Consider the following 19305-nt stretch of genomic DNA (forward strand, 5'->3'; position numbering starts at 1 on the left):
AATGGCACTGCTGATTTGGAAAGCAGTCTGGTGGTCCATCAATATACTAAACATAGACTTACCACAGAATCCAGCAATTCTACCCCCAGATACAGATCCAAGAGAAATGAAAATACATGACCACACAAAGCCCTGTACACAACTCTTCATCACAGGTTTATTTACACTGGCCAAAAAAAGGAAACAACCCAAATGTCCATTGATTGCTGAATGGACAATATAAAATATGACCAAATGGTATTTGGCAATAAAAAGCGCATGAACCTCAACACCATCAGGCTCAGTGGAAGAAGTCAGACAAAACGATCACATATTGTACTGTTCTTCAGTTACGGAATGTCCCGAAATGGCAAACTCATAGAAACAGAAATTAGATTAGTGGTGCAGAGGCTCGGGGGAGGGGCAGCGAGCCCCCCCAACCCCCACCCCGGAGTCTCTTGTACGGGAGGAAGGTCTGGTGGGCTGCCTTTAGTTCTCCCAGCCTGGCTTCTGTGAGCCTGTGATCTGGGGCCCACCAGAAGACCCAGTTGCAACCCAGGCAGGGCTGTGTCCAGGGGTATAGGCAGAGGATGGCTAGGGTATAGGCAGTGATGTGGAATGGGCCGTCGGGGGTGGGGCGAGGTGCCTCAGACCCCACCCCACCCCACAACCACTCTGGGGACACAGGCCAGGAGAAGACCAGTGCTTCTGCACAGCAGCGGCACCAGGGCCCAGGGCAGCACACGCAGGTCCCCTCCACCGCAGCAGGACCCTCCTCCCACGATGAGCCAACCAGGCAAACACGCCCTGTGTCCCGCCTGTGCATCTGGCCTGGAGAGGCCAGCCTCCGCAGCCCTCAGCAGGCCTTAGGCACCCTTGGAAGCTCAGCACCCCGCCCCAAAGCCGGGGTGCTTTGAACTGACCACACCCACTGAAAGTCTGGGCCCTGAAATCCAGTACAGTGTCCCCACGTCTGCATGATCTGCATCCACAGAGTCAACCAACATGGACGGAAAACACTCCCTCCAAAATTCCAGAGAGTTCCGAAAAGAAAACTTGATTTGCAACGATTTGCACAGCATTTACATTGTGCTGTGCTGTGCTTAGTCGCTCAGTCATGTCTGACTCTTTGCGACTCCATGGACTATAGCCCACCAGGCTCCTCTCCAGCTCCAGGCTCTTCCAGGAATACTGGAGTGAGTTTCCATGCCCTCTCCTAGGGGATCTTCCCAACCCAGGGCTCGAATCCAGGTCTCCCGCATTGTAGGCAGACTCTTTACCACCTGAGCTACTAGGGAAGCCCAAGTTTACATTGTAGTAGCTGTTCTTAGTAACCTAGAGATAGATAGTTTGAAATCTAAGGAGGATGTGTGTAGGTTATAGGAAATACTCCAGCATTCCATATGAGGAACTGGAGCATCCATGGACTTTGGAATCCTGGATGGGTGGTCCCAGACCCGATCCCCCGTAGAGTCCCAAGGACAACTAAATAAACACAGCTCCCACTCAAAAGGAAAAATTCTCTCCTACTTTCATCTCAATCCTCATTCACCAACCCAACAGAATAAAAACCCTCCCCAGACAGTCTCAAAAGCACACTCCCCATTGGACACTAAGAAAGTTAACAAGGGACAAGGAAAATTAGCTACAAGAAAAGCAAAGCTTGTATGAGAAATAATCTGGTGCGTGTGATTGCCCTAGCAGTGAAAATAAATGAATAAACGTGACTCTCAGCATCACATGGGCAGCCAGCAGCGGCTGAGAGTCTGGTCCTGAGGCCGTGAATCCTGCTGGGTCTGTCCTGCCCCACAACCCATAAACCTATGTTCCCAGGGAAATGGGGCGCCTGAAGGCCCGGTCTGGAGCGGAGTGCAGGGCGTCCTTCAAGAGCAAGTGTTGGAGCCCACAGGTGGGACAAGCGCATGTGGAAGGGTAAGGAGCGGCCCAGCACAGAAACAAGGCTGATCAAACAGTAAGCTTATTAAGGAGCCTGATTTCTCACAGCAGTGAGGAAGGAGTCACACATGTGGAGAGGGAGAAATCTAGAAAGTATCCTAGGGGGAATTGGAGTCAGAGCTGTCAGGATGAACCTGTGGTTTTCAACAAGAAAGTCCAGGTGTGTGTGCATGTCACATACATGTGCATTGAAAGGCTGGGAGCACGTCCACACTAGATCCAGGGGTGGCTCCAGGCCCGAGGCTGGGAGAGCTCAGAGAGTCACACACACCTCAGAAGGACACAATTGCCAGCACTGGTAGGTCCCCCTATCCAGCAGAACAATCTTAGCACCAAAATAATGATTATAATCCACTGGATTAAAATAAACTGTGAGTCTATTCAGAGATCAATAAAAATGAAGAAATTGGTGGTTTGAGGAAGAATTCGTCATTTCCCCTCAAAGTAACTGGGTTGGCCAAAGAGTTTGCTTGGGTTTTCTGTAAGGTGTTAGGGTTAGTGGAAAAAAACCCAAATGAACTTTTGGCCAACCCAATACTTATTCATTGCAAAGGGGAAAGTGTTGTTGCAGCTAGAGAGACACTGGGATGGCAACACCCAACCTGGGGAAAGAGCTACAGTGGGCGTCGCCAAGAGCAAGTCTTGCCTGACCTAGACCAACACACTTTGTGGTCCCGAGCCCACTATTGAGACGCTGTTGAGGACCAGACCACCCAAGTGATGGTGGTTCTAGAGAACTTTTTCATTGGAAACCCCTCTGGGTGATGGGCACAGGTTGGAAGATATACCTCCAGTGAGTCAGAAAAAAGATTGTCCTATATCTGAAAAGTTTTCTGTGAATTTGAGATGGTTTCAAAAAACATCTGGGACTTCCCTGGTGGTCCAGTAGCTAAGACTCTGAGCTCCCAAAGCAAGGGGCTCAGGTTCGATCCCTGGTGAGCGAACTAGACCCCATGTGCCACAACTAAAGATCCCATGTGCTGCAACTAAGACTCAGCACAGCTAAATAACTAAATATTTTTAAAAATAACATGGTTGGGGGTGAGATTTCAGTAACAGGCAGTCAGTGGAGGCTTCTGTGATGAGAGCTTGAAGCTGAACCCCAGGGTCTCCTCAGAGCCCTTCAGCTTCCCAAGTCCCAGAACTGTTCCTAGAAGAAATGTCCTGGGTCAAGGCTGTCTTCCCCGCACCTGCTGGAGAGCCGGGGACAGCCAGGGCAGGGCGGGCCCTTAGGGGAATCTGACAAGCCTGGAAATCCAAAAGGGAGTAGCACCCTTGCCCTGGTCACTGCAGGTCCTGGGCCGGGAGCTGGCGGGTGGGGTGCCTGGCGCCCCTAGGAGCGCTGACCTGGGTAGCCCCTCCCCCTCCCCCTTCCCCACCCCCTTCTCTGCTCCAGGCCTGTCTGTGACCTGGTTTCCAGGGTCTGGAGGCAGCACTGGTGTACCACCCATCGGATCAGCTTTTGGCAGGAAATGCAAACAGGACTGATGGGGAAATGAGGGCAAGTTTTGCTCTTTTTCTTTCTTCTTTTTTCTTTTTTTTTGCTGGAATTCAGAGAGAAGTAAAATGAAGACTTGCTGAGTGGAGCAAAGACAGACCTGCTTTTGCTGAGTTTAGGTGAAAATGAGAGGAGAGAAGTGGGGGCAGGGGAGTCGGCAGTTCCATCGCTCTGCACGTTTCTCATTATTTTGCTTCTAAATCAGCCTCGCTGGTGCTTTCTCTATTCAATAAAAGCCAAACGCAAGCCACGTCCCCTAATCTCTCCAACAGCAGCTCACTGCTGAGAAAATAATATAGATGTAACTTCCAGCATCGTACACTTTCTTTTCCATTTATATGCAAATAGTGACCTTTCACCCAGGCTGTCTCAAAGAAGTGTTTCCTTAAAAATGCAAATAGCATGTTGCAGGCTTACTGTGGCTGAGTCTTTCTTATATGATTATTATTATTTCTTTTAAACTTACCCACGCTGTAAAAACAACAGCTAAACAGCCGGGCAGTAATGATGACTTTTCAAACCCCATCACAGGACTGGCTCTCCAGGCGGCCTGTCAGGGAGCCTGCCAGCAGGGGACGGCCCCCAGATGATGAGGGGTGGGGACCCTCGCAGCCGCAGGGCGGGCTGAGTGTCCTGGAAGAGGCACAATGGTGGGAGCCAGGACTCAGGCGCCCAGGCAGGTGCAGGGAGCAGGAGCGTGGGCGGCAGGCTGCCTGCTCCAGGCAGGCGCACAGGATTTCTCAGAAAGCCTCCCCACACAAACGGAGTTCAACACCAGGGGTCAGGACAAGTGATCCCGACCTCAACCTCCATCCGGGCACACACGCCTCACCCCTGGACGAGGAGTCAGGGGCAGGCAGCTCATGGGGAGCTCTCTGCCCTCCCTCAACCCCCGAGGCCAAGAGGAATGACCAGGACAGGGGGCTGGAGAAGCCCAGGAAACAGGCACAGCACAGCTACTCGGTGCATGGGGGTGCTGGGCTGGGGGCCTCTCCCCACTCCCCTGACCCACTGACCGACCAAGTCTGGATGCACGCTGGGGAGGAGCCAGGGAAGGTGTCAGTCATGGCCTGTGCCCACCCACAGTTCCCAGAGTTCCCTGAATATCCCCTGTGGGAGTCAGAACTGTCTGGCCCAGAAGAGGGAAAATGGCCATTTCCCCCTTTCTGGGAACCACACTTTACTTAGGCTCTTGCAGTTAACTCGACTAGAACGGGCTTTCATTGTACAAACAGAATAAAACCAAGCTGCTCCAGGGTCCCTTGAGGCCTGTCTCTGCCCTGGCTCATGTCCAATTCAGAAGGAGAGGGGACCAGGCAGGAGAGTGGGAGGTCCAGGCAGCTCCGGGGCCTCGCAGTCAGAGGGAGGGGTTTCTGACAGCAGTCCACTCTCCCTCTCCCACGCCCATCCCTCTAACTCCAGACTGGAAGCACTGCTGTCTGGGGGAGGAGAGCGAGCCCAGGGGGGCTGACGTCATAGCCCCAGCCCCAGGGCTCGGAGTGGCCCCCCCGTGCAGTGACTGGTTTTCGGTGTAGGCATGGCCAGCAGAGACACCCACCTATCAGCCTCCTGCACTGCTCAGGGACAGCCCCCTCTCCTGCCTTTAAGTGAGAAATACCAGGGGGCTGCACACACTAGCTTCCCAGTTTGGATGGGCATGCATAGCCCACAGGGCGCCAACAAGGCAGAATGTGGACAGCACGCAAACCACGCCGACCAGAGGCAGCCGCCTCCAAAGGGCTCTGGGCAGTGAGGGGTCCATCACCGGGAGGGGGCATGATGGGGTGGGAAGAGCCCCTCCAGGCCCTGTGCCCCCCACCCCCACCCTCGCGCTGACACGCATGCTCAGGAGCTGTCGGGATGCTCTCTGGGACGGCATCAGGGCAGGAGTGGGACTCTGACTGTCACAGCAGAGCCCATTCCGGGTCCCCCAGACACCAGAGGTGCCGGCTGAGCATGAGAGCGCAGGCCTCCCACTCCACGCAGCAGGTTCTGAACCCAGAGACGGAACGTGTGACTTGCAGCTGGCTCAGGGAAGCCAGGACCCAGAAGTCCTCACTTGTGCCATTACACACCACTGTGGAGCCTTTGAGGGGGCTAAAAAGTTTGCTAGCTGCAATTCAAGGTCAAATCCAACCCGCCTTTTCTCTCACTTTGGACTGAGGTACTGACTTCGGGTCTCCGTGGGTTTCTCTGCCAGCTTCAGTGGCATTTCCGGAAGCATCAGAGCCTCAGGATGACGGAAGGCGAGTGAGCTCACAGCTCCTCACGACCGCTTACACATCATGAAAAGTGCTGCTTTATGTGTGTTGGGGGAGGGGACCTCACAGCTAACCTGCTCTGGTGCAAAATGAGACCTCAGGAAGTGTTGGGGGCTGGGCTTCATGAAATAAAAGGAGATACACAAAAATCTAAGCTATTTAGCCAGAACACAACTAGATCACTAAAAGGTAATAACAGAAACACCCCCTCTAGGGTGGGGAGGGAAGTGGGAGGGGGATTCAGGATGGGGGGGATACATGTATACCCATGGCTGATTCATGTTGATGTATGGCAAAAACCATCACAATATTGTAACTATCTTCCAATTTAAAATAATTAATAAATTTAAAATACTAAAAAGAAGCATAAATAATAATAAAGAAATAATAAAGAAAGAAACACCCCTCAGCATGGACAACAGAGACTAACTTTCCACCCTGGCTGACAGCACATCCACTCAGATTGTGGAGAGAAAACTCAGAAGCCGACCCTTAAGTAGCTCTTCTTCCCACCTGGATTCAGAACCTTCCCTGGCTGTGTCCAGCCCAGCACTGACAGCCCAGGGCCTGAGTTTATAAGGGCACCCAGGCCAGTACCCGTGTGTGGGCCAGAACCAAGTGCGGGGACACTGCCCGCTGGGCACCCCAACCTGGTGGCCTGCAGGCCCCCCTCCAAGGCAGGTGGGAACACCCGCAAGGCTGATGCAACACGATAGCAGAGATGTTTCAACAACGAAACACTTAGGGCATGACTGCAGCTCTTGGGAGGAACACCAAGAGACCTGCATGGCATCTGTTTGGGGCTGAAAGAGGAGCTGGAGGTGAAAGGAGACAGGAGATGGGCCAGGGGTCTCCGCGTGGCCTGGATAGGGGATGGAGAATCAGGTTGGAAGACAGACTAAGGACATCTCCCAGGCAATGGGGAAGCACCAAGAAGGGCAGCGAGGGCCAGTGTGGTCCGGATGGCCTCCTGGGAGGTCTAGGGTCCTGGGAAGTCAGGCTGTGCAGATCTGGAATTTGTATGAGATGCTGCACAATTACATGTGAAAATCACTGGTTAGCAAACCAATGTACTGCTTAGCAGAGTCCAATGAGCAAGCAGGCCGTTCTGAACCATTGGGTCTGGGAGCCCTAGGACAGTCACTGTCCCCGAGCACCTCAGTTATGTCACAGGTCAGCTCTGAGTCTGTGAGATGCCTCCTGGCAGCTCCTTCACTCAGAAACCACTGGGCAGCCCATGCGGACAACAGTGGCAGAGCCACTTTATACCCTGAAGTCAAGTGAAGACTCCAGAGACTCAGCCTGATGTGCGGGAAGCTGGGTCACACCTGGGCCTGCACCTCAGGGTATCTGACCGGCTAGGACCATGGAAAGCAGGCACAGGAATAAGGAATAAGAGCAGCAAGCTCCTGACCCCTTGGACAGAAGCTGGACCCTTCCCCTTTCCAGGGGCAGGAGGGCCCTGGGTCTGGAGTCTGAGCTGAGAGAGATGGGGGCGCTGAGTGCAGGCTGAAGGGAGGGCAGCCCGTCCAGCCTGGAACCCCGGGGAGCTCTCTCTCACGCTGCTGCTTTAGTGTGGAGTTTTTAGGCCACGAAACGGGAGAAAAGAAGAGGCCCCAGGTGGCTTCCACCAGAGCCCTCAAACCCATGTCAACCGGGATCAAGGTGTGAAGCCAGGCGTGAGGGCTTGTCTGGCGGCAACTCAGCCAGATGGCACGCCCGGATGGACACACGCCTCTCCCTGCCCACCACCCTGAACCCCGCGGTGCCAAGGGCCTGTCCCCGGCACACCCCACACGCACGCGGCCCTGCTCCCAGTCTGCCATCCCGAGAAACCCCTCACATCAGGCATGTCCACACAGGCCCACGTGGCCCCTCCAGGTGCCCGAGCAGCGGAAGGGGTCCTGGGGTCTCAGAGCGCCAGCCCTCGGGCAAGGGCTCTGGCCCTCCATCCGGGACTAATCCTGACGGAGGCAGGTTACACCTCCTCCTCCTTTCAGTGCATCTGGTTAAAACAACACTGCATTTACAAACAATAAATAAAAATGAAAGAGGGAAGGAGGATGGACATCTAGATGCCGGCTCTGACAAGAGGGAGGCCGACCAAGAGAACTGTGCTCCCTGCTGGCGAGCAGTCTCCGCTCTGCTCTCTCTGGAGCCAGCCCAGAACTCGTCTGAGAGCAAAGCCTTTGTAAGTCAGGTGGAAAACGCCTCCCGGTTTGTTTTGAGGGTTTTTTAAACAACATTTGGGGGAAATTCAGCCATCTGTGAAAAACAGAATGTACACTGAGGACCCCAGAGCCTGGCCAGCACCCAGGAGGGGCCTGAGAGGGCGGCGGGGTCTCCAGGGAGCAGGCAGGCATGGGGGCAGCTCAGGGCACTGCTCGCACGCCCGAGAAACAGTGTTTTCCACCCAGGCTGACCAATCTCCCGATGATGCCCGCTCCCAAAGACTGTCCCTGTAAAATTCCTGTTAAACTACCTCTGTAGACAACCAGCTTCTGGTTTATTCATGAGTGAGCATACATGGAAGGAGGAGACAGGAGGGTTGGGAGCTGGGTCGGGGGAGGGCCCCTGGCCAGGCCCCCCCTCTCAACTCCCGGGTCCAGCTTTCCACAGGGTAACAGCCAGCAAGAAGTGGGTCTAGAGGGGTCTTCCAAGCCCAGGATGGCGTTTCTCTCTTCAGCAGCCGAGGCTCACTGGTCGCCCAATCATCTTCTTTGAAGAAGTGGGGTCAGGTGACAGGGCAGCCCCCGCTCTCCCAGGAGCCACCCTGGGCCCTGCCTCTCTGTCCACTCCAGGCCTAGTGCTGACCTGGGTGTTCTGGTCGCTCCGGGCCCCCCTCCCTAGCTCAGGCCGTTGGAGGCGGGGGAGGGTGTGAGCAAACTCTCCCTCACTCTCTCTTCACCAGAGCGGAAGTGCCTCAGCCCCCACCAGACATCAGGGCAGCAGCCGAAGGCCTAGGGGCACTTCTCACACGCTCTCAGTCTGCAGGTCCCTCATCCTGCCCTCTCTGCCCAGTGCTTGGCCGTGCGAATCAGCATTCCAAACCATGCAGCCATCACCCAGGCCAGGCACCACCAGCAGGGGGGTGGGCTGCACACACACACACCCCAGGCCCCCCAGACCAGTTCCCAGAGTTGGCTCAGACCCCCTGTGCCCCCGCTCCATCACACAGAGTCACCCGGGTCCTTGTGGGCACATTTGATGACTCCAGGTCAGAAGAGGACAGGGGTCCAGAGAGGAAGGCCCCTGACTCCAGGCAGCATCAGAGAGAACACCCACCCCAGCCAAGGCCAGGGGACAGGCCAAGCTTCACGCAGAAAGGGTGGCTGCGGGTCAGCTCTCTGGTGGGGTCTGAGTGCCCAGAGCACGCTCCTGTGCCAGCACTCTCTCTACTGGCCTCTCCCTGACGCCTCTGGGCACAGACAGGACTTTCCAGGATAATCTTCTGTGACCCCAGGGACAGAGCTTCTTCACAACCCCAAAGACTCTGCCCGTTGTGTGGGGGCATCTCAGAGCAGGTCCTCCTCCCTCAGGCATCAGAAGCATTCAGGGTGACAGGTGACCGCTGCTCCTGCCAGAACCTTCCAAGAGAGTCTGGAGCATCGGCTCCCAGTATTTGGGGCTGCCTCCAGACCTGTGGGAAATGCCTGAAGTCACAAGGACCACTACATCCCCCCCTGCCCCGCCTACTTAGGTAGCCCCTCTGCCCTGGGTGAGTTCCCATGCCCATGTCTAGGGCCATCATTCAAAAGGGCCAGAACCCAAGGAGCTGCAGCATACAAGGCCTCCATGGCCAGCTCTGAGGCTCCGCTCAGCCCCTGGATCAGCAGACACCCTTGTGAGTACCCAGGAGGTGGGGGCCCCCATCTCCAGCTCTGCAGGACAGAGGAGTCATGAAGCTACTTCCTTCTCTTTGCAAACAAACTGTCCTGTAAACCCTAAGCAAGCCTCCTCTGCATAGCCAACAACTCTGGTCCAGCCCTCCCCACTGGCACCACAAAACTCCAATTGCCGCTCTCCCGTTCTTTTGTTTACCATTAATCAGCAGGGCCATATGGAAAGATGTGAGAGTCACAGCCACAGGGCCAGGACGGGGAGATCTGGTGGTGAGGAACCTGGGCCTCTCCCCAGCACGCGCCCAGCCTCCCTGGGTCAGGAGGCCAAGTCCAGGCACATCCTCTCACCCAAGACTGAGGCTCGCCTCCTCCAGGTTCGCCCCAGTGCTCTCCTGCCTTTTGTTCACTCAGCCACTAGCCTCAGTGCTCAGGTCTCTGATTTTTTTCTTTTAACCACTGGAGCAAAATTTCTCAACTCCCTCTCCCAAAAGGATAACAATCACAGCCGTTATCGCCATTAAAGTGACACAGTCTGATGGCTCAGGACTGAGCCCATACCCTGCTACCAGACCCTCCTCTCAGAGGTTTTGTCTCAGAAATTAAAGCCCAACTTTACCAGCCAATGATGTCCCTGGATGCAAAGGTAATGCCGAGAGCAGAGAAGCCCTCTGTGACTTAAAAGGAGCAACTCTCGCGACAAGGGCACGCCACACCATAACCCAGGAGCTGCTGGCGGCTTGTTTATCTTCCTGATTCACAAAGAGGAAAGTGAATCCAGCGGACAAAGTCCACGGCCCAGAACACATCACCCTAGAGGCAAAGGCATCATATCTTTCAAGGCTCACACAGACTTCTTGGCTAAGCCTGATTTGTAGTTTTAAACACAAAAATCCAGTTACTAGCGCCATAAACAAACACACTCGTGACCCCGATCACATAGCGAGAAAAGGAGCCTAAGGGAACAGCGCGTCTATCCCACAGACACGCACCCTTAAGTTTAGAAATACGTGACACGCAAAGACAGGGCGCTCACATGACCATCTCTACTCCGTCTTGGGTGGGGGCACAAACGCGGTCCGGACGGCGTCCCCGCTGCAGAGCGGTCTTCTGCCTAAGGAGCCAGCGTTCTCCCAGGGAACCCAGCTGCCAGGTCCCCTGGCTGCAGATACATCTGTGTTCCTCTTCCAGAAAAGCACATAAAGTTTTCGTCTCAACACCAGGTCCCCCAATGTCGTTTCTGTCAGACGCACAATGTGTTCACTAAATTATCGGAGAAGCCAAACGCGTGAGCAAGCCAAGGAGGGACAGAGAACACGGAGGAAAACAGCCGCCGGCAGACCCAGGAGGAAGAGAAAGCCTCGGTCCAACAGAGCGGCTTTAAAAAGCCATCCTCAGACCTGTTCTTCCAGCAAAGAAAGCCTTCATCTTAGAAATTAACTCTGCGCGCGCCCTCTCCCCGTCTCCACCCGAGGGGAAAAGCCAAGCACTGGGCATCTGCCTTTGTCAGCAAAAGAACATAACATTGACTTACCTTTCCCCACAGCTATTGTCTGTCCTCTTTCAAAATGACATCACGGAAAGCAATCATGAAATTTACATGGGGGGTGCGGATGGACGGGAGGAGAGGCGAGGCGGCTGCCTCGCTTCCAGCGGTCACATGTGGGGAAGCCTGTGTGCGGGTTTCAATTAAATATCTTCTCCCTTTAGTGTGCGAACTCCTAAGCCAGCTGAAGGCGACGTCTCATTTACTTAATGACCGCTCTCATTAGCAGCGGTGGCACGGGCTGGCGGAGAGACTCCTTTGTAAATACGCTACCCATGAACCCTTGGGGCTCCAATATATCTGTTTACTCTCCGAGGTGAAATAAATTTACAGTATAGCATCAGAAAGATGGATCTGCTGACGGGGAGCGAGAGGTGCCCAGGCCCTCAGAGCCCCTGTCTCCTGCTCCAAGCCTCAGCCAGCAGAAGGTGCCCGCGTTTGCCCACACTGATTCATAATTAATATGCAGCACGATTTGGAGTTTTTTATGCAAAACACACAAAAGGGCAGTACACGTCACAACCACCAGGCTCACCCCCCTCTGCTTTCTCCACCAGTGGTTCAGTCCAATAATTCCTAATAGCAGCAACCGGAATGACAGATGCCCTGGGTTAGCACGGCTGCAGCGAAAGTACTTTACAATATTTATTGGTGGTTAGGAATATGACCTACCATCATAAAGAGCGGACTGCAGAATTTATTACTCAGATGAGCCAGGAGGGGTGCATAGTGGCTCATCTGCATATCTAAGTATCAGTGACTTAAATGGATATGTATATATTTTTTAAGTGCATAAGGTTCCTATGGTCACAGACCAAAAAAGAGTCATATACACAAAGAGCAGGTGAGGAAAAGAGACTTTGCCTTTATCATACATTTCCTTTTTGTTTCCAGTCTGAAAATCATAAAATGCTCTCACAGAAAGCCTGAGTACTCTGGAAGACACATGTATCCTATACCTTGAGACCTCTGAGTTTTTCCCAGCCAGAAGGAAGCACACCACTCAAGTTCCATCTTTTTGAGTTTTTTTCAAACTGCCTGCAGGGAGCTAGCCAATGAAAATCAGGAGAGAAAAAATTGATAACACACACAATGGAAGTGCCCACCCACTCTTTAAGTAATCCAACTGTTTACTTTCTTAGATGTCAGGCTTGTGATTTTTTTTCCCCACACTTAGGGATAAATGTAGGAATTTTGTCAGTGAGAGTAGCCAGGAGCTGGGGATTCTTGCTTACTATCTGAAGTCCCTCTTCTTACAGACAAAGCTAGCAAGCAATTGTTCATTATCATAATCCAATTGTCAGAAACTGCACTGTGAAACACAACACACGCCGAACTCCAGACACTTGCACAGAATGGACTGTCACAGGCCGGCGAGATGGCCAGCGAGACCCATGGCCCAGAAATTCAGTGCAGAGATTGCGACAGACAGCAAGTATCAGTTTTTGGTACGTTATGCGGGAACACAATGTGTGTGTGTCCCACGTCAATCAGCACTGAAGGGCTCGGACCACCAAAAGCATGAGTGAGACAGAACCAAAACATTTAGCTTTCTCTAAGAGAATGTTTTTGAAGGGCAGGGAAAAACCCTCCACAAGCAGTTACTTTCAACTTGCAGAGCTGCTCCCACATTGCATGTAAACCAAGGAGATTCATGCTGAAAATAAGTATATTCAGTTCTTACACACACATTATTCTCAACAAATAAAAGACAAAATGCACTCAAAGCAATCTCTTAATTTGAGCAATAAGAAATAAAGGCAAGCCCTCGCTGGTCAAACTGAGGATGAAATATTAATCAGCCAGATGAGAACAGCTTGTGGCCCCGGCCACAACTGCCTAACGTTGTTTTTATTCTTTCCTAAGCTCACACCCATTAGCATAGAAGGACACGTTCAGTTAAGAGCTCTCTTCAAAAGCCATTTCCTGCCTCCTCTGGACACACTGCAAGTACTGGGATATTTTACATCCTAAACCTTTGGCATTCAGAAATTCTATTAAACTCTTATCGGCAGACTGCAGGCTCAGACAGCCCTGCGCACTGTTGTTCCAGGCTGGAGACGGAATCAAGGGAGAGCCAGTGCTGAATCAGCCGATTCCCCCACAATACCCAGTGTTTCATGAAAGCATGTAATTCAGACATGGAACACTCAGATGCAGGAAACAGCAGCAAGCAAGAGGTAACACAGGGAGAGATCAGTGTGTGTGACAGAAAGACCTGGGATGGCAAGTAACAGACTCCATCAGCCCACACACTCAGGAACCTGCAGCTCTCACACCTGCCCGCTGAACAACAGGCTCCTGAGGCAGGCAGCCTGGGGGTCCGGAGTGTGGCCTCTAGTATCCACCTGAGTCTGCTCAGGGAGCGTTCCAACGAGCTCAGCAACTTCAAATTGCTGCCTGTTCCAAGAACCTGGGGAGAAGCCCTAGGAGCCTCCCCCCCCCCCAACCCCAGGAGGTCATCGTTGCAAGAGCCGGTTCAGAAGACAGGTTTTGATGAGTAAAGGTTCAAAATCTCCCTCCCACTCCATCAAGAGAACAAAGGAGGACTACAGGAAGGGAGCCAGGAAGGGACTTAGCCCCAAGTTTTAAGGTTTCGCAGCTTTGTCAGCCTGAGTGGTAGGGTCCAGACGCGCCTGGATCTGATCAGCACGTTGGACAGCGCTCCCTCGCCCGAGGGCCCTTTGTTCGCGCAGTCAGGACTGGCACTCGACAGTCCCCGAGCCCGGCGGGAGAGATGATTCCAAACCAAGTCTCCCAGCCTTGCGTGTAAGTGACAGCCGCAAGGTGTCATGAAAACTTTCCCTCTTACACAGGGGGAAACTGTCAGGATTTTTTTTTAATCATAAAATACTTCCTTTGCCATAACTAAGCAAGGAGCGCATTGTTCCTCTAAGCTTTATTTCATAAAAGATCTCTGAGGAGGACACCTGTAATTTTAAAATTTGGAAGATCCACAGGGAAGCAACCTCTGCTTGGTTGGAGGGTTCTCAAATGCCACAGGGGAGAAAAATGGGCAGATTTGCAAAAGCAAACTTGCAGCGCTCGTTTAGGAAGTGTTTTGTGGGAGCTGGGGAGGCAGGCTCAAAGGTGGCTTAGCTAGTAAGATCATTTCAAATAAAGTGTAATTACTTGTGCAAATCTGCACACAGACATTCCAAGTGTCAGTTCATTTGCTTCATAAAAACTCTTTCAAGTAATTTTGGTCGAAAACTTTCTGCATCTGTAATTGGCACCACCTTCTCCGGTGACCAGCTGGGGGTGAGAGTTTTCTTGTTTCCCTCTGAAAGCGTCCCTGCAGATGGGCGCCCGCCTTAAAGCTGCAGACGACAATTAGGGCCGTTGTGTGTGGAGCCGCGATGGTCAGCATTAATATTGTATACGAACAGCTGAGGGCGAGGGGGGGCGCTGCCCCAGGCAGGCTCTGGCAGATGGAGCAAACAAAACCGAGAACACTCTCACCAGCATCCTGGGCTGACTCACACACACACACACACACACACACACACACACACACACGCTCTGGCCGTACCATGAGAGTGTTTCGTGCTGAGACAGCAAACACACCAACCCTCTGACACTGTGTGCACACTTACACACACAAACACACACTTGATTGGGAGAGTAACACACTGTTAAAGTCTCCCCCACACATAGCAACTTTGTGTGTGATGGAAACACAAGCATCAGGGGCCCCAGTGAACCATTTGCTGCAGTGAGTCCCAGGTGGACAGGCAGGTCACATACACACACACCCCCCACCCACTGCCCTCCCCACCTCCCACAGACAGGGCAGCCTCCACGGGCTCTGCAAGCCCCTCCATCAGTCTCTGAGGGCCCTGGCCTTGCTCTGAAGGGAGCTTGTGTCTGTCACCTCCTCAGCTGCCCAGAAAAGAGCACTGAGACCTGATGCGGACATACAGCTAATTAGTCCCTTTGGCGTCTTGGCAGAAACCTGTGAACAAGCCGGGGGAGGGGTACTCAGGGGTGGGGGTGGTGGGGAGTACGCACCCAGGAAGGTCCCGCAGAGTGTCATCTTGGCTGAGCGGGCACACCTCCACTCAGAAACTTGTCCCGTGCCGTCACTTCATGCTGCAAAAGTTGTGACACAAACTTCTGTGTCCAGGGCCCTGGAGAGCTCCCTTCTCGTGCAGCCAATCGGGGGCCAGGGAGCAAATAATCACAAATTGATGCCCTGCCAATGAGGCTCCATTCCCCACACAAAGGGGCCCCAGGCCCCAGACAATGAGCCCTGCCTGCAGGTGGGAGGAGGCAGAGACACAGCCTCTTCTCACTAAGGGACCAATAAGTGAGGGAGGGGAGGGGCCCGTCCTGAAGGTGCTCCCCTTCCCCTTCCCCTCCCCACTTTTCTGCCTCGCCCTACCCTATCCCTACCCCTCTTCGTCCTCTCACTTTCCTCTCCCTCCACTTCACCCCAGACCAAGTTAGGTCAGAAACCTGGCTGAAGACCACTCAGGACAAGTGGGTGGGGTCAGGTCTAATTGGCCTTGACCTCCCCCAACACAAACATTGACTATGAGGGGGCAGGCCCTTGTGGCCCCTGAACAATAGATGCTCCACCACCCAGGTGCGAAGCTTTAGGGGAGGAGGGAAGGTGAAGAGAGGACCAACTCCCTCAGGGATAGAGGGTCAGGAGGGGGACCACAGAAGCAGGGCGGGGTGAGCGTACATGTGGGTGGGGGGTAGGTTAGGCCTCTCTGCGGTGACCCCTCATGACCCACCCTATGCCTGTGACCCTTTGATGCCCATGGAAGTCTTTGGAGCAATAAGTTCAGCCACCACCAGACTTGGCTGAAGCCCCCCAGCTTCCCCTGATGCTGGGTGAAGCTCCCATTCACCCCTCAGGTGACACAGCTCAAGTCACCATCCAATCCTCAGCCGGAGTACTCCCCTGTCTGTGCGCAGCTGTCTGCCCCTGATGGGTGAGGCCCATACAGCCTGTGGCCACACTCAGGTTCCATGGGAGGCCCAGGAGATGGGCCTGAGGACAATCCCCTGTAACGGTGGGAAGGGCAGATGAGACCCAGGGCCCCTCTGGCATTCCTCGAGAGAAGAGGCCTCAAATCTGGTCCCTGGGGTTGTGGATGCCTCTTTACGAAGCCTGAGGGTGGTGAGTCACAGGCCCCAGGCTACCACACAAGCTGGAGGCATGGGTGCTGAGCTTCACTCTCCTGAAGCCAGGAGGAGGGAAATCTGGACAGAACCCAGGCTATCCCATGTTCGCTCATAGCCCTGTGACCACCAGCAAACAGCTAACTGTCTCCACGCCTGTTATGAGGCCTCCAGTGAGGGCAGCTGGGCAGGAAATGGACAAGCATGTGGTCCTAGGGGGAGCTGCCCACGTTAGGATACAGGTTGGGGGAAGGACCAGGCTGCTGAGGGTCTGTTGGGTCCAATCAAGGGACACAGGGGACTCCAGGGTTTGGAAGAAAGGAGCAGACAAAGGAGAGCAGGTGTGTGGGAACCAAAAGCCCTCTTGTCCCCAGGGCATGGGTTCCGGTCGGAGGCTCAGGGCCAAATGAGACTAGAAATAAAGGTGAACCACCGGGTTAGAGGGCAGCAAGGTGAGGGGCAAATTGCTTAGAGCCTAGTGAGGGGGAGGAGGGGGGAGGGCAGGGGCAGATGGGGGAACAGGGGCTCATGGGGAACAGGGGTAAACGGGGAAGAGAGGCTGGGGCTGGCTGGGAGGTCCCTTCCATGTCTGTCACGGTCCCTCGTCTGCAGTGAGAGATATGCTTAAAGAGAAGTTACCTCCATCAAGTTATCCAGCCCTCCTGTGACTCCCCTGCAAAGCAAGGGCATCAGGGACACTGCCCACTGCCCTGCAGGGCCCCAGATGGGGCCGCACCTGTTGGCTGGTGCTGAGTCATTGCTGACTATCTCTTATCACCTCCCACCTCCCATCCTGCCAACCTGGGAGACCATCAGGAAGACCAAAAGGCTCCCTCCTGGCACCACAGACACCAGGGCCCTGAGGTGAGCGACTCTGAGTCCACTAGGCTCCCACACCTTGGGGGAAATGCATTCTTGGATGGAGTTAACTAAGGCTGATGACAGAGTAATAACGGGAGCAGCCTGGGAACACTTGCGATGTTTCCCTTAATAAAATCAAATGACCTCGTAAGCCAGCACATGACAAAAGCCCTTGGACAAGTGCAGAGTCAGCTAAGACAAAGTCAGTGTCTTCTCTGAAGGCTTGGGGGCTGCCGGGGGTCCTCGGATCCTTAGTTCTGCCTCCCCCCACTCCGTGTGCTCAGGAATAGTGGGAACAGCACAGGAGTCCCAACATGAGACGTGAACTCTGAGGACTGAGTCAGAATTCACATTCCAACAGGACCCCAGGGGACCTGCGGGTCCCTTAGCATTTGAGGAGCATGTGCCCCTGGCCCAGTGGCCCCTGGAAGGGCTCCCTGCCCATAGGGCTGTCAAGCGTGGCAGCCAACCCAGCCTCTCTTGGGCGGGGGCACTTATAGCTCCTCCCTTCCCTTGACCAGAAGCCAGGTCACTTGCTGAGCACAGCCAGTCCACCCCAGGGAAGCCCTCGGGCTCCTTGGCCATGTTCCCAGTGAGACTGACACAGGCCACAGCCCTGCGGGACCAAACTGACCCAGGAGCGGGACCTGCTCCAAGGGTCAGGCATGGGCTCCTGGGGCCACAAGGTGAGTGGGCTGGCAAGGCAGTGGGCACCGTGGCCAGCAGCACCGTTTCTGGTCATGCTTTAGGAGACCCTCATGTGTGTGCCCAGATGTCCCCTGGGGTGAGCCCTGTGGTTTCCCCTACTGGCTCTGCTAATAGCTAGCACGCGCAGGGGCCCGGGCACCGCCCGGCTTCCACAGGCCGGAGGGGGCCCAGAGGTGATGACTTGAGCCATGAACAGTGCTGCCTGCTGCTCAGAGGCAGAAGAGGCAACACTCTGGCAAAAGCCATCTCCTGGGGACACAGGCCCTGAAGAGGCTGGGTTCTGTGCATACTGACCCAAGGACAGCAGCTATTCCCAGACTGCAGGTTGCAGGATCCTCAGGCCTCTAGAATGAGGCTGGAGCCCAGTGGTCTTGGGGTCTGTGGGGCTCTCAGCAGATTCACCTCAGGCCAGGGGGGTAACTGAGGTGGGGGACACAGCCTAGCCCATCATCCGGGTCCAGATGGACCCAGAGAGGCTTCATGTCCCCTCTCTGCAGTCTGGTATCAGTGGGCTGTTAACTCAGAGTGAGGGGCTCAGAGAGTGAGGGGACCAGAGAGCAAGGGCTCAGAGAGTGAGGGGACCAGAGAGCAAGGGGCTCAGACAACAAGGGGCTGTAGTTACAGCTCAAAGCCCACCCCCAGGTGTGTAGCCCTAGGAAGGTGACAGCAGAGTCTGGTAGCCGCCTGCACCTGCCCCCCTCAACTCTGGCCATCTGGAAGGAAGGGAGGAAAGAAGAGAGGAGACAGAGGGACCCAGACCAGGAAAGGAGCCAGCAACTGGCCCATGGACTCTGCAGGACGTCCAGCTGCTCAGGGACCACAGCCTCCTGAGGGCTCAGCACTGCCAGGACCGAGGGGCAAGAAGAGTACGTACAGCTACAGTGCGGGAACAGAAGCGCGAGGCAGGGCGAGTGGAGTCCAGGGTTAGGGATGAGCACCGTGGTGGACACACAGGGACACAAGGGAGAAGCAGCAGAGAGAGGAGGCGGAAATCAGATGGGCTCAGACAGATGGACAGAGATGAGGGAAGCAAGAAGGCCAGTGCCTGAGAAGGGGTAGGCAGGAGACAGGCCCCAGGGCTCGGGGCCAGCAGCTGCCCCAGGAAAAAGTGAGGGTGGGCTAGGCACCTCCCCTGATCCTGTCCTTCTAGAGGGCTTGCACCCTGCAGGGGTCGTGTCTCATCTGATGTGCGCGTGCATGTGTGTGCACACGAGCGGGAGGACAGAGAGCTGCAGGCTCTGTTTAAATGGCTTTGGAATTCTGCTCTCGGAACAGATGGCCTCAGAGATAAAGCCGCCGGAGAGCCTGGGCGAGAGCGAGGCCCTGGCGGTTGCCATGGTAGGCCGGGCCGGTGGCCTCTGCTTATTAGCGGCCACGAGAGCACGGCCCACAAATGTCAACATGGGCTCTGGGGAGGGGAGCCCCCAGAGAGCCCCAGTGGGGAGACACCCTCACTTGGACATCAAGCCCCCACAGCAGCAAGAATGGAATGGAGCTTGGAGGAACCAGTGGGTGCTGGTTGGG

The 19305-nt window shown here is 54.6% G+C and overlaps 1 protein-coding gene across 3 annotated transcripts in view; it reads right to left on the reverse strand.

Annotated features, from left to right (window-relative positions):
- The window catches only part of MYT1 (myelin transcription factor 1), a 62807-nt gene extending 51338 nt beyond the window's left edge, over positions 1 to 11469 (reverse strand). For all 3 annotated transcript variants that reach the window (XM_043883686.1, XM_043883687.1, XM_043883685.1), the window contains exon 1: positions 11068 to 11469. The gene's annotated coding sequence lies outside the window, so the exon portion shown is untranslated. The remainder of the gene's footprint in view (positions 1 to 11067) is intronic.
- Positions 11470 to 19305: the final 7836 nt, after the last annotated feature.

The sequence above is a fragment of the Cervus elaphus genome, chromosome 23 (assembly GCF_910594005.1).
Source record: "Cervus elaphus chromosome 23, mCerEla1.1, whole genome shotgun sequence".
Taxonomy (NCBI): Eukaryota; Metazoa; Chordata; class Mammalia; order Artiodactyla; family Cervidae; genus Cervus; species Cervus elaphus.